Source organism: Dasypus novemcinctus, chromosome 21 (assembly GCF_030445035.2).
Source record: "Dasypus novemcinctus isolate mDasNov1 chromosome 21, mDasNov1.1.hap2, whole genome shotgun sequence".
In the NCBI taxonomy this organism is placed as follows: Eukaryota; Metazoa; Chordata; class Mammalia; order Cingulata; family Dasypodidae; genus Dasypus; species Dasypus novemcinctus.
In genome coordinates this window covers 64716751-64730585 of record NC_080693.1, presented here as the reverse complement: position 1 = coordinate 64730585, position 13835 = coordinate 64716751, and the positions used below count along the sequence as shown (strand labels likewise).

The following is a 13835-nucleotide window of genomic DNA, read 5'->3' as shown; positions in this document are numbered from 1 at the left end:
TGGGGAGGGGCTGCCCAAAGGAATGGCCCAGGGAGGGGGGGAAAGATTTGAGGGGCAAGGAGGAACTCAGCTGTGGGTGTTGGCAGCAAGGGGCAGAGAGAAAGCAGGGTTCCCGTTCTGATCCTCAGTGATGGGGAAATTCTCATGGTCGTGTACCCACAGCCCCAACGCAGGGTGCGTTCAGGCGGCCCTGCTCCCCCCAGCCCCTGCCACCTCCTTCTCCCTGGCACCCCGACCTCTCTTGCAGGCAGGAATCTTCCCCTCTATCCAGCGGCACCTCGGGAGGCCTTAGATGAGGTGACGGCTTCCCCCTTCTCCGCGGCCAGCCCCTGCTGCGCTAAAAGCCGAGGAGGGGCCCCTCTCGAATCAGCCCCAGCCTGGCGCTGTGGGGGCTCCATCTAAGAAGCCAGGGGTGGGGGGAGGGGATGGCCTGGGGAGCTCATCCCGTGTCACTCTGCAAGGCCTGGAGGCCAGGGCTCAGTGGGGCAGAGGGGGTGGGGAGGACGGGGCCTGCAGACCCCCGGAAGGCTGCGCTGTGGCGTGATTTTCCACATGGGCAACAGAGTCCAAAAGCCAGTCCCACTCCTGGCTTCAGCAGATGCTGCTGTTTAAACTTGGGCACGTTTCTAACCTCTCTGTGCCTCTGTCTGCTCCTCTGCAAAAGAGTTTGTAATGGGTTGAACGGCATTTCCCCAAAAGATATGTCCACGTCCCAAACCCTGGCCCATGAATGTGACTTCATTTGGAAATAGGGTCTTCACAGATGGGTTAGTTGGTTAGGACCCCCCCCCACCACCACCTCCAGTTTGGTCCGAATCCAATATGCCTGGTGTCCTCACAAGAGGAGAGAAATTTGGACACAAACCCAGACAAGAGGGGAGGAGGCCACGTGGTAACACAGGCAGAGGTTGAAGCGCGGCCGCGGCAGGCCACGGAACACCCGCAGGCGACTGACCGACCCCAGGAGCTAAGAAACAGCCAGGATGATCCTCCTACAGATTTCAGAGGGACCCTGGCCCTGCCCACACCTCGATTCAGACTCCCAGGCTTCCCGGGTGAGAGGACACCTTTCTGTTGTTTGAAGTCACCCAGTTTGCAGTACTTGGTAACGACAACACCAGGCAACTGAGACGTGGGGCAATAAGAGGTTGGTCTCATGCAGAGGACTTCTGAGACAGCTGAAAGAGATAAGGTCAAGATTTTGGCCCACAAGGATGTGCTCCTTAAATGCAAACTGGGGGGGGGGGGGGGGGGGTGTTCCTTCAACATCATGTCATCAAATCCTTTGACTCCAGGGAGGACTAGAGCCCAGGCAGTCCTAAGATCCTAAATTGCTCTGTTAGAAGGCACCTTCTGGAACTCTCAGCCCAACCTTCTACAGGAAGTCCATTTCAGCCACCTGGGGTCCCATTTCACTGCTCAACAGCACTCTCAGAAAGGAAGATAGTGTTACAGTAATCTAAGTTGTAGCAAGACAAAATAGCATGTCTCCCTGCTCCCCTCTGCCCCATCTTCCAATTAGCAATTCTGGGCATTCTGGACGCTGACCATGAACTTCTCTGGATCTCTGTTACTCAAGGTGTGCGGTCCTTGGACCTGCAGCATCAGCATCACCTGGGAGTTGCTAGAGATGCAGAATCTCAGGCCCCACCCCAGACCTGCTGAGTCAGAAGCTGAATGTTAACAAGACCTTCAGGTAATCTGTATGCACGGGGAGTTTGAGAAGCCCAGCTCTGCCATCATCTAGGAAGGCACATGGTTCTCACCATGGTGTCAAGCTGCAGCTCGATGTGTTACGAGGACAGGTGTGCTATCTGCAGGTAAGTTATTAATAATAGTTACTGTGGGGAAACGGACTTTGGCCCAGTGGTTAGTGCGTCCGTCTACCATATGGGAGGTCCACGGTTCAAACCCTGGGCCTCCTTGACCCGTGTGGAGCTGGCCATGCGCAGTGCTGATGCGCGCAAGGAGTGCCGTGCCACGCAAGGGTGTCCCCCGCATGGGGGAGCCCCATGCGCAAGGAGTGCGCCCGTGAGGAGAGCCGCCCAGCGTGAAAAAGAAAGAGCAGCCTGCCCAGGAATGGCGCTGCCCACACTTCCCGTGCCGCTGACGACAACAGAAGCGGACAAAGAAACAAGACGCAGCAAATAGACACCAAGAACAGACAACCAGGGGAGGGGGGGAAATTAAATAAATAAATAAATAAATAAATAAAATAATAGTTACTGTGCCAACATTAGCAAGCAATGTCACTTTGTATAAAAAGGAAATCAGAGCTGATTCAAGGTTATTCCTCTCCTCATGTCACTCTGCCACTCCTGCGTTCTGATGCTTTCTTGAGTGAGAGAATTAGTCTTGTTCCACATACATTTCTGATGCTGCCCATGGAAATTGGTTCTGCAGGTGGAGCCACTCAGCAGGTGTCGCTTGGGGAGACAGAGAGACAACTCACAGATCTAATCTCTGCCTGCAGCCTGATCCCTGTCTACCATGATCCCAATAGGTGATAGGGTGGAAATGGAAGTTTGCTACTGCCCGAAGCAACTCATGCCATTGTGGACCGTCCTCTTTCTCAGAAACTTCTTACTCACGTTGACTTCTAAGATGATCCCCATAACCCTCATACATGGGCCCTAGTCAGCATCATGCAGAACTCATTCAGTGCATTTTTCAGATAATGTCTGTATTAGTTTCCAATTGCTGCCATAACAAATTAGTCAAACCAGGTGGCTTAATACAACAGAAATGTATTCTGTCACAGTTCTGGAGGCCAGAAGGCCAAAATCAATGTGTGCCCTAAGAGGCTCCTTCTTGGCCTCATCCAGCTTTAAGTAGCCCCACATGTTCCTTGGCTTGGGCAGCATCACACCAATCTCTGCCTCCCTCTTCACATGGCCCTCTCCCTGGTCTCTAAGTCCCAAATCTCCTTCTGACTTTCTCTTACAAGGAACCTGCCATTGGACTTAGGCCACACCTTAAATTCACAATGATCTCATCTCGATATCCTGAACTGAATTTGCAAAGATCCTATTTTTCAAATAAGGTCACATGCATAGGTACTGGGGGTTATCTTTTGGAGGCCATCATTCAACCCACTACAACATCCATTCAAATATTTAAAGACATGTTCTCCATCCATGATGCTCAAATGTGGCCAGTCTCTAAGCCAAACTCAGCATGTACATGCATTACTTTACCCCCAGGGTGGGACACAACTCCCAGGGATGAGCCTCCCTGGTGTCAAGGGATTACTACCATCACCAGCTGGTGATGCTACTTAAAAAGACCTTGAATAAAAGGGGGAAATGGTAAAAAGCAAATGAATTTATATGACCAAGAGACTTCAAAATGAGTTGGGAGGTCATCGGAGGGGTCATGCTTACACATGTCTCAGCAGGATCCCAGAGACAATCAAGGTAGATACAACCCCAGGTAGTGGTGCTCCTGAGGGCTACAGAGACACACAGGTTCTACAGTCATAACAGATGGCTCTGGAGTTCAGTGCCTTGCCAGTGGGCCCTACTTTGGAATTTGTGCTCCTGAATGTGATGGAGTTGAATTCGGATGTGACCTCTCTACACATGCCTCTTCTGTCACTTTTACTGAACCTGTGGGTGGCACTGGGGTTTGTGTATGCTCAGGAGACTTCAATCTCTGAACTTTCCATGGGCTAGTTGGGCCCTGAGCCTCAGCAGAGTTGCAACTTCTACCCTCCGGTTCATTGGACTTACCCAGGTCAGCTGACAGGGAGGTGAGAATGGTCAACCACCACACCAGGGAACTGAAAGTGTCTACAACTCCAAGGAGGAGAATCACATCTGTCAGCCATGTGGGATCTAAGCCCCCTCTTGATGTAGAAAGACGTGCAGGGGACATCACCATTCCGGGGGTACAGGATGGAGGAATATAATATGGATTGGAGTGGATTTGCTGGTATTCTACTATAGAACTGTTGTGACTCTAACAATGGAAGTGATTGTATCATTGATGTAGAGACGGTGGCCACAGGAGTTGCTGAGGGCAGGGAGAAGGAGGAAGAGGTATGATATGGAGCATTTGCAGGACTTGGAGTTGTCCTGGGTGATACTGAAGGGACAGATGCAGGGCATTGTTATCCTGCCATAGCCCACTGGAGGAACTGGGGGAGAGTGTGAACTACAATGTAAACCATGGTCCATGCGATGTGGCAGTGCTCCAGTGTGTATTCACCAAATGCAATGAATGCAATGAATGTACCTTACTGATGAAAGGGGATGTTGATGTGGGAGGAGCAGGGGGTGTGGGTGTGTGTGTGGGGAGTGGGGTATATGGGAACCTCTTATTTTTTTTAACATAACATTTTATGTGATCTATTTATCTTTTTTAAAAAAAGACAATATTAAAAAATAAATTTAAATAAATAAATAAGGACATACTCTCAATAGTTCCACCCTTCCCCAGGTAAAACCAATCCCAAAAGGGACCTGCTCTCAGCCTGACAGCTCTCCACTGCTCATGGGAAGATGAATTATTCTTCTCTTCTCTGGCCAAAGGAGTTGACCGATTTTAACTTGTTAGGCTAGAGTGAACTTTAGTGGACTGTGGGTATCATTTTGGCAGAGAACTTGAAAAGAAAGGCCAGGGCTAGAGTGAAGCAAGCGAGGCACACCGGGCCCCAAATTTAAGGAGGTAGCATTCATGCTCACACTCATGCCAAGGCAGGGGTGGCATGGGAGTAAGTGTCGCCTCCTTAAATTTGTGCCCTGGGCATCTCCCTTACATCACCGTAGTCCTGGCCCTACCCTGCAGAAGCCAACCTAGGTCATTTCTGGGCTCATCCTCTTGAGGAATGTTCTAGAATTGAGCCAAGGGCTGTTGAGGGGAGCCGCCTGGGAAAGTGATGGGGAAGATGTTCTACACCTCTGCTGAGATCGTCCCCACAGCTTCTCCAGAAAGTTCCCAGAGTTGGAAGCCCCTTTCCCAGCTTTGTGCAGAGCCAGTGAGTCCTGGGAAACGGTGCGGCGGCTTGCTCGGTCGGTAGAGGTGGGGTCTGGCTGCGGACGAGGGGTCGGTCAAGCTCTGGACGAGGGGTTGGTCCCGCTTGGGACGAAGGGGTCACCCAGAGAAGCAGGCGACGAAGGGGTCGCCTGGAGAAGCAAGCGACGAACTGGGGACAAGGGAGGCCAGGCCCTTGTCGGGGGCTCTCAGGACTGGAGGGTGCACGGCAGAAGAACTACCGTGGAGACAAGGTAAACACGCAAGTTCACTTTACTGAGGGAGAGGCAACAGTTTTATAGGGGCTGGGGAAGGCTGATTGGTCGAAGCCATGTCCTGTTCTGATTGGTTGCCGGCGAAAGGTCAGTGGGCGGTACTGGACGGGGGAGGGGTGGTGGTTAGGGATTGGCTGTCGCTGTTGCTGGGGGAAGGGGCAGGGTTTAGGGATTGGTGGCTGCTGTTGCTGGGGTGGAGGGCAGACTTGAGTTTCCCGCCCACGCCTGGCTGTTGCTGCTGTCGGGGGGAAGGGAAAAGGGCAGACTGGAATTTTCCGCCCTGTGCCTGCGCAGGGAGAAGGAAGAAGAAGGGTGCCGCCCCACAAGCATCGGGTGGCGCCATCTGGGAGGAGGGGCGGCCGCGGAAGCATGGCTGCCGAGAAGGGGAGACCCGAGGGCACTCTGCGCCCATGCCGAGCTTCCTTCAGGGGTGGCGGTGAGTCCGACCAGCCACCCTATTATGGGGGCAGCGGCTTGGCCTGCCGCGGCTGCTCCCCCGCCAGGCCAGCAAACCACACTTCAGCCCGAGGGGTGACCGCAAAACGGTACAGGGCAGATCAATTCTTTTCCCAGAGGTCTCAGCCACTAACCCACATTCCCAGTGCATCGTGGTCAGTGTGAATGGTGCCCCCTGGAGTTGTGCAGTCTACCTACCCTGCAGTTGTTCAAGTCATTCCAAGGCAGACCACCCCAGCTATCGTGTTCTTTCCATGGACCTCCCATTGTGAGCCCCACTGGAGGCTGACGGCGAGTCTCATCTGGCATGGTGGCCTCCAGGATTCATCCAGATATTCTGCCTCCACACCAGGGAGGTCACTAGGGACTGGGGAGCCTGCCTTCCTCTCCCTCACCCTCCTGAACTTTACTAACAACTATCATTCCTATAGCTGTTTTAAGCTTGCAAAGCATGTTTCACATTCCTTTTATTGGACCTTCACAATGACCTTGACATACATTCATTCCTTAGCCCCATTTTCCCTAAAATGAACCTGAAGTTCAGGGAATGAGTAGGTTGACCCAGGTCCCCCAGCTCAGAATTGGGGATTAGGACCCAAGCCCCAGTCCATTCCTCCAACCTCCTGCTCCTCCTCTTTGGCCAAGCGTCTTGTATTAAACCTCTAGCAGAAGTGCCCACTCTGCCCAGGGAGACAGAGCAGGGCCATCAGGCACTTTGCCCCAATACCTATAGGTTCCCCTCTTCTGTCCAAGAGGAAGAATTGATGAATGATGGGCCTCCTGGCCCGACGGGAAGGGGATTTGTCTGGTTATTGAAATTTCCCAAGAGGCCCTGAGGAAACAAACAGCAGGTTCCCAGCTGAGATGGTTCCCGGGGCTGTGCTGCTACATCAGCCATAACCCCCTCCTGGAGCAGCAATTTCTCTGGTTTTACTTACAGTCAGTTCATACACGAATTGCTCATTCCCAGAGAATGTTCACCAGGAGACCCACCTCTGTGATGGGGAAGGGAGAGCAGGGTGGCTTTGTCTGTCCTGCCTGTTCTGCCCCTTCCATGGGATAGCTGAGAGCTCCCTGACTCCTTCCCCTGGTCAGCATCCAGGCCAGGTGCCGGCAGCATCCACAGGGGCAACTCCTCTGAAACCACCTGGGAAGCCGCAGGGAAAGGCTCTCCACCCAAGCTGGCAAGGAGAGGGTGTGGGCTCCAGCAGGTGCCCAGACATCTTGGAATAAATGTCACCTGTGCAGGATCAGGTTCCAGGACAGCAGTGGCCCTCTGAGCCGGTCTGGGACAGTTCCAGCAGCTGCCACGGTGTCCATCTCAGGGGCAGGGTGTCTGTCCATCTGTCTCGTTCTGTCAACCCACCTGGGTTTACACTCGGCTCTACTACTTCCTGGGTCACCTAAAACTAGTGACTCATCCCCCCTGAGCACAGGCATCCTCTTCAGCACAGTGGAAGTAATCATGGGCTCTCCTGCCTCATGGGTCGTTATGAGGATGACGTTAGTGGATGGATGGAAAGGGACTCTGCGATCCATAAAACGTGGCTGCTGTCAGTGTCATCACCGAAGAGCTGGGAAGCATGCAGAGGGCTGGGGAGCAGCAGGAGTCCTCCTAGCCGGTGCACCCCCATATCTGCCCCCTTCCTGCTCCCACCAATGACCAAGTGTGTGGTCCTAACCTCAAGACCCATAGCTGTGCTGACCGCTGTGGGTCTGGGGAGTGTTTCTCCAAGATACCAACAGAGGTTGTATAAAACAGGGTCCTGTACTAAACCAATTTGGGGACCACTGGCCTGAGCATAGCTAAACGGTTTTCTTTCCTGCAAGTCTCTTCATAGCCTTAAGCATGGTGATGGGTACTTGGAAATCTCCAGAAGGGGGAAAGACTCTGTGGCATCTCCCGGACTTATCTGAGCACAGAAGCTTTCCTTGCAAAGCAGCCGTGGGATTCACCTTCTGCAAAGCCTACCTCCCAACCTTCTGGAAACTTCTGGATCCAAGGGTGGTATCCAGGACTCCTCACTCTCCACTCTCCTCTCTCCTCCTTCCAGCCCCTCCTCGCCTTCCTGGGGGAAGAGCCCAGGGAAGCACTGTGCTCTCTGCCCAGTGCCCTCTGTCTGCTGCTGGGGAGTCGATTTCCCTTATCAGACAAGCAGCAGGGCCAGCCAGGGCCGTGTTTTATGGCCCTATCACGTGTGCGATCTTGCCCATTAGGGAGAAGCTGTCAATGCAAAACATAGATTGCAGGACGCACTTTCTACTCCAGGATTATGAATAACCCCTCTGATCATTAGAGCCAGAGCATTCTTTAAAAATCCAATTTATTTCCTACCTCGAAACCCATTTAGTTTGCTTCCTGCCCTCTGTGCTGGAAAGGGAAGGCTGGAGCTTTCGGGAATCCTGGCTCTGGAAACCCTGCACCCCAGAAATAGTCCAAGGTGCGGCGGCTTGCTCGGTCGGTAGAGGTGGGGTCTGGCTGCGGACGAGGGGTCGGTCCAGCTCTGGACGAGGGGTCGGTCCCGCTCGGGACGAGGGGTCGGTCCCGCTCGGGACGAGGGGTCGGTCCCGCTCGGGACGAGGGGTCGGTCCAGCAGCAGACGAGGGATCGGTCTCACAGGGGTTGCGCGGTTCGGCTGACGGGGTCGCCCGGCTAAGCCGGCGACGAAGGGGTCGCCCGGCTAAGCAGGCGACGAAGGGGTCGCCCGGAGAAGCAGGCGACGAAGGGGTCGCCTGGAGAAGCAGGTGACGAACTGGGGACAAGGGAGGCCAGGCCCTTGTCAGGGGCTCTCAGGACTGGAGGGCGCATGGCAGAAGAACTACCGCGGAGACAAGGTAAACACGCAAGTCCACCTTACTGAGGGAGAGGCAACAGTTTTATAGGGGCTGGGGAAGGCTGATTGGTCGAAGCCACGCCCTGTTCTGATTGGTTGCCGGCGAAAGGCCAGTGGGCGGTACTGGACGGGGGGAGGGGTGGTGGTTAGGGATTGGCTGTCGCTGTTGCTGGGGGAAGGGGCAGGGTTTAGGGATTGGTGGCTGCTGTTGCTGGGGTGGAGGGCAGACTTGAGTTTCCCGCCCACGCCTGGCTGTTGCTGCTGTCGGGGGAGGGGAAAAGGGCAGACTGGAATTTTCCGCCCTGCGCCTGCGCAGGGAGAAAGAAGAAGAAGGGTGCCGCCCCACAGGCATCGTGTGGCACCATCCAGGAGGAGGGGCGGCCGCGGAAGGCATTGGCTGCCGAGAAGGGGAGACCCGAGGGCACTCTGCGCCCATGCCGAGCTCCCTTCGGGGGTGGTGGTGAGTCCGACCAGCCACCCTATTATGGGGGCAGCGGCTTGGCCTGCCGCGGCTGCTCCCCCGCCAGGCCAGCAAACCACACTTCAGCCGAGGGGTGACCGCACCAAGGCCCTCATCTGAAACCTTCATTTTCCCTGGAATCATCTGTTATCCATTTCCTGCAGCCCAGCTGTTGTATTTCTGTCAGAGGGTACTCCCCTTAGAACCAGACAAGGCTGGGTAGAATGTGTGTGTGTGGGGGGGCAGGATCCCCAAAGAAGGGTGGGCAAGTGCTAGAGCCCCAGGCTGTGTGTGGAGCCATGGGAAGGCATCTGGGAAGGTGATGCTTCTTGTTTGGCAAGTCCTAAAGCAATAAGCAAATCAAGATTACAGGGAAATGAAAACATTCACGGTGAGAGATCCCCATTTCTCTTTCCTCACCGGTGACAGAAGCTGGGGCTTCCTAGAAGAAATGAAGCAGGCCCCACCTCTGCCCTCGTTTGCGGGGCCTCCTCATCATGCCATAAAAACTGACACGGGAGATTTATGGAAGCATGTGCCCCCGTTCGCCCTCCCATCAAGCCCGCCGTGGAGACAGGAGCTGTTCATCTTTTTGACTCGGCTCTCAGCCTCTGAAGCCCTTGTTGAGGGGCACCTTGCCCGGCTTCGTGATCAGCTGAGGCATGGAGGCTCCTCCTGCAGGTGGCCGCTCTCGGGAGAGGCAGTTTGTCCACCTCCTAAGACCAGGCCAGAATGGACAATGTCCTCTAAGCAGGCCAGGCGACTCTCCCAGGAGGCTGGGCTCGCGGCTGCGCCATCGCTCACCGAGCACTGGCTTTGCCTGCCCGACCCTGCTCTGTGCTGGAGACAGCAGACAAGCCAGATGCTCGCCCTGATTTCCAGAAGGTCAGTGGCCTGGAGGGAGAAGGGCACAGAAGAGGCAGCTCTTTTCAAAACCACATGGCTGCTGTAATAGGAAGGACTGGGAGCCCAGAGGAGGTGGTGACAGACCCTGGGAGGCATTTTGGGAAGTGTCAGAGGAGAGAGCCATTCGAACTAGCCTGAGAGGATGCCTAGGAGTTCACTGGCAGATGAAATGATTCATTCTTCTTGTGCATACAGCGCTCTGACCTTACCTTTCTCAGGTATCATGACTCACTGATGGTCTTACCAACCCCATACAACATCTGAAGTCTCCATCCCCTAAAATACAAACTCAAGGAGAGCAAGGACTTTGTATATTTTGCTCCTTAGGGTTGTCCCCTCCGGCCATGCTCAGTGCCTGGCATGTAGCTGGTACCAAAAATTGGTGTTGAATGATTGGGAATCAAAGCAGAGAGAAATTAAAGTATATGGAGAGGGCTGGGGTGGAGACCTTGGCAAAAAGCCACAAGTACCTGCCCTGCCCCGTGATCTTACAGGAATCCCTCCCAGGCTTCCTCCACCAGGTCCTGAGATAGCCTTGCTGAGAGCCCAGCGGCCGGGAGGCCTTTTACTCTACCACTCCCAGAACTGCCTCCTCTGAGATTGCCACGAGAAAGGCCTCGGCCAAGGCCTCCGGCCGGCAGGAGCAGAATGGCCATGCGCACGCCGGCCGCCCCCTGCCCTGCACCCACCCTGGCCCCTCCTGGGCCAAGCCCCCGCATCTCGGGAGCTCCGCTGAGCCTCCCTCGCTTTTAGCTCTCATTTGTAAGTGGGCCTCCACCCAAGCAAAAGATTCCGCGGGAGCCGGCGGGCTTCCCAGACGCTTAATTGGAGCTGGGCTCTTCATTACCTGCACACCTGTTCCCCCACCACCATGTGGTCTGAGGTAAATAGACTGTAATTGTTTATCCAGAGTCAATTCCGCCGTGAGTGAGTGAGTGCTCCCCCTCCTCCCCGCCGCCCCCTCCAGGCCGCTGAAGGACGAAGCCCCCCCCCCCCCCCCCCCCCCCCCCCCCGCCCAAAGTTAAAGAGTTTACAGCTGTCCCTGCAGAGCCGCCTTCCCCGGCCAGGGCCCCACCTCCCAGCAGCTTCTCTGCCAGCTCCAAGGAAAGGTCCCTGCCCAGCGGTGTTAGCTGTCAGGTGCTTGGCAGCCGGCCCCTCGGCCGTGCCAACGCGGCGGGCGGAGCAGCCAGGCCCCTCTCGAGCCCGGGGCTCATTTGTCACTTTCCCCCGTGGAGGCTGCAGGATGCCTGAGAAGGGCTCGGGCTTTGGCCCCCGACCCCCAGCTCTGCCACTTTCTAGCTTGGTGGCCGTGACGCCTGGGAACTCCGGTTGCTCGGTCTGCACAAAATAACGGTCATGACTTCTACGACGCACTCACGCTTAGCGTGCCGCGGGTGTGGCACCTTAGGTGGAAGGCCTCATCCGCTCTGGAATCAGCAGTCAGAGGCAGGTACTTTGGTTATTCACACTTTACAGATGAGCACATTGAGACCAAGGTCAGTTAAATCGCCCGCCTAATGCTGCCCAGCCGGGAAGTGGGTGAGCTGGAATTCTAACTCAGCTTGTGGACCATGGGATCCCCGCCCTTGACCGCCAGGCTATATGTACACGATGAGATAATGCATAAAGGGGGGCCCGGCCCGGGGCTGGCACACGGAAGGAAATCAATAAGAGCCCATACTAGTCTCCCTGTCCTTCCCTGGGTGAACAGAGCCCTCCCACCCCACCCGCCCCGCCCCCAGCCCAGGCCGCTGGACAGCAACCGGAGCTTCAGGCTGCCAGCTGTCCTCCTCCAAGGTCAAGTATAAACAGAGCAGAGCCCTGTCCCCCTGGCCAGCCCTACCAGGCAGACGAGGCCCGTTCCTGAGTATGACCGACCCTCGGTTTGTCCTGCACAACCAGGTGGCAGGGGCAGGCAGAGGAGGGAGGCAGGGAGGAGGGCCTCCTGGATCAAGTGATCCTAAGAAGGAGCAGGGGGACCCGGGAGCTTTTGGGAGGATCTGGTTGCAAGGACCGACCCATGCAGAGTGCCCTGCCCCTGGGAGGGAACCACAGGGCATATAAGAGCCCAGACCTTCTAGGGACCCGAGGCCTCTCTCCAGGGGCCCAGGAAAGGGGCTCCTCGTGAGGGACCGTCTTCCTGCCAGGCCTTTTCCCTTCCCTGCACAGAGCAACGGCCCTGCCCGGAGCGGCTGCAGGCGGAGGATGCACGGCTTCCCCAGGCCCAAGAGCGCGATGCTGGGTCCTCTTCATCTGCACCGGATGGGTCTTTAGCATGATGAAGGCTCCCAGGCCTCCAGCCAGGTCAGATCCCCTGCGGCAGGCACCCGGTTCCTGCCCAGAGCCACTCGCAGCCGTGGCCGGCCGCTCCCCTGGGCGCAGGCCTTGGACCAGGCCCTGCGGGGACTCAGGGAAAGGGTGGGGAGGGACAGCCCGTCTCCCCCGATCCACGCTTATCTGGCCAGAAAGACGGGCTCCCCATGGCGAGACCAGGGCACTTGGAAGCCAGCACAGCAGAGGGGGCTGAAGAGGAGGGACCCCGGAGCTGGCAGGGTCATCAGGGGGTGCTCCGGGCGCTGGGGATTTCTGACTTTGCGGAAGTTGGGGGCGGAGGCAGGAGTGAGAATTCTGCGACCGAGAAAAATGTTGTAAGAAAAACAAGAAAAGAGCGTTTCCTAGTGCGTGTTGCACCTGCTCAGGAAAGCCCTTTGAAGAAGAGCCTGAAGCCCAGAGCGGCAGCAGCGCCTCCCACATCTCGGGGGAGGGAGCTGAGGGTTAAAAGACACTAAGCTGCCCCATAAACGGGCCCCTCAGGGGGATGCCACGGGGTTCTGCCTTGGCCTGGGGGGTAAAGGAGGGTTTCCACCCCAGGCATATGCTGGAGGCTGCTGCAGGGGCCGGGAGGGGCACCCCCAGGCGCTGCTTTGAAGGGATGCCAAGGTCCCTCCGGTCCGTCCGCACCCCTGGGCATATAAGCCTCACGCATAATCCTTGTGATTAAAAACATTCCAGATAGGAAAGTGGGGGTGGGGAGGGCACGGATGAGAGGGAAGGGAAGTTCCTACCCCTGGCTCTGCGGTGGGCACACGGCTCGGCACTATGTACACGGTGTCTCATTTAATCCTCAGAAGAAATCCTGCAAAGCGACGTTATTACTCCCCCCCTTGTAGACGGGGCAAGACTCAGGATCTGGCCACAACCAGAAGGCTACGGCACTTGAGCCCGAGCAGGCTGACCCCTCCTCACACGCGCCACTCGGGCAGAGCAGCTGGACAGGGTCCTGGCCTGGACTCACTGGCCTGGAGGAAGCAGCATCGCCTCGGCCCTGATCCACCCAAGGGGATTCAGGGGACACACGGCGCTGGCAGAGGATGGAGTGGGGGTGGGAGAAGGGGTGTCTTCCTTGACAGGGATCAAATCCTGTGTCCAGACCCTTCCCCCGTCCATGCCAGCAGCAGCCTCTCCAGTGCCTGCCCACATCTCCCCGGGGCACCCTGGGACAGGACCTGCCAAGAGCTCTGGGTGCCAGCACCTACGGGTCTCCGGGTGGGGTGGGGTGCGGCTGAAAGGCCCTGGGGAGTTGCTGTCCCTGGAAGTGGAAGATGAAAACTGCAGCTTCCTGTCCCTCGGCTGGAATAACTTGGAGAGGCAGCAACCCCGTCTCCCCGAGTTCCCCGAGTTCCCCGGCGGGGTGGAGCCCCACTTGCCTGGGTGGCAGGTGCTTAGTAGCGCAGCCCCTTTATTGGCTTCCTTGCCTTCCCTGTGTCACTTCCCCACCCCCTCCGCTGCTTCCTTGGAAGGCCCCCCCCCACCATTAACTATCTGCAAGAGGCTCTCACCTCCAGCCTGCTCTAGGGGAACCCAAAGCTAACACCTGCCCGTGTCCTCCCTCCGCTCTGCAGCCGGCTCTGCCTCCATCCACCCGAGCCA

The 13835-nt window shown here is 56.5% G+C and overlaps 1 long non-coding RNA gene across 2 annotated transcripts in view; it reads right to left on the bottom strand.

Annotated features, from left to right (window-relative positions):
- The window catches only part of LOC131275064 (uncharacterized), a 360126-nt gene that overhangs the window by 79863 nt on the left and 266428 nt on the right, over positions 1-13835 (bottom strand). The window lies entirely within an intron of this gene.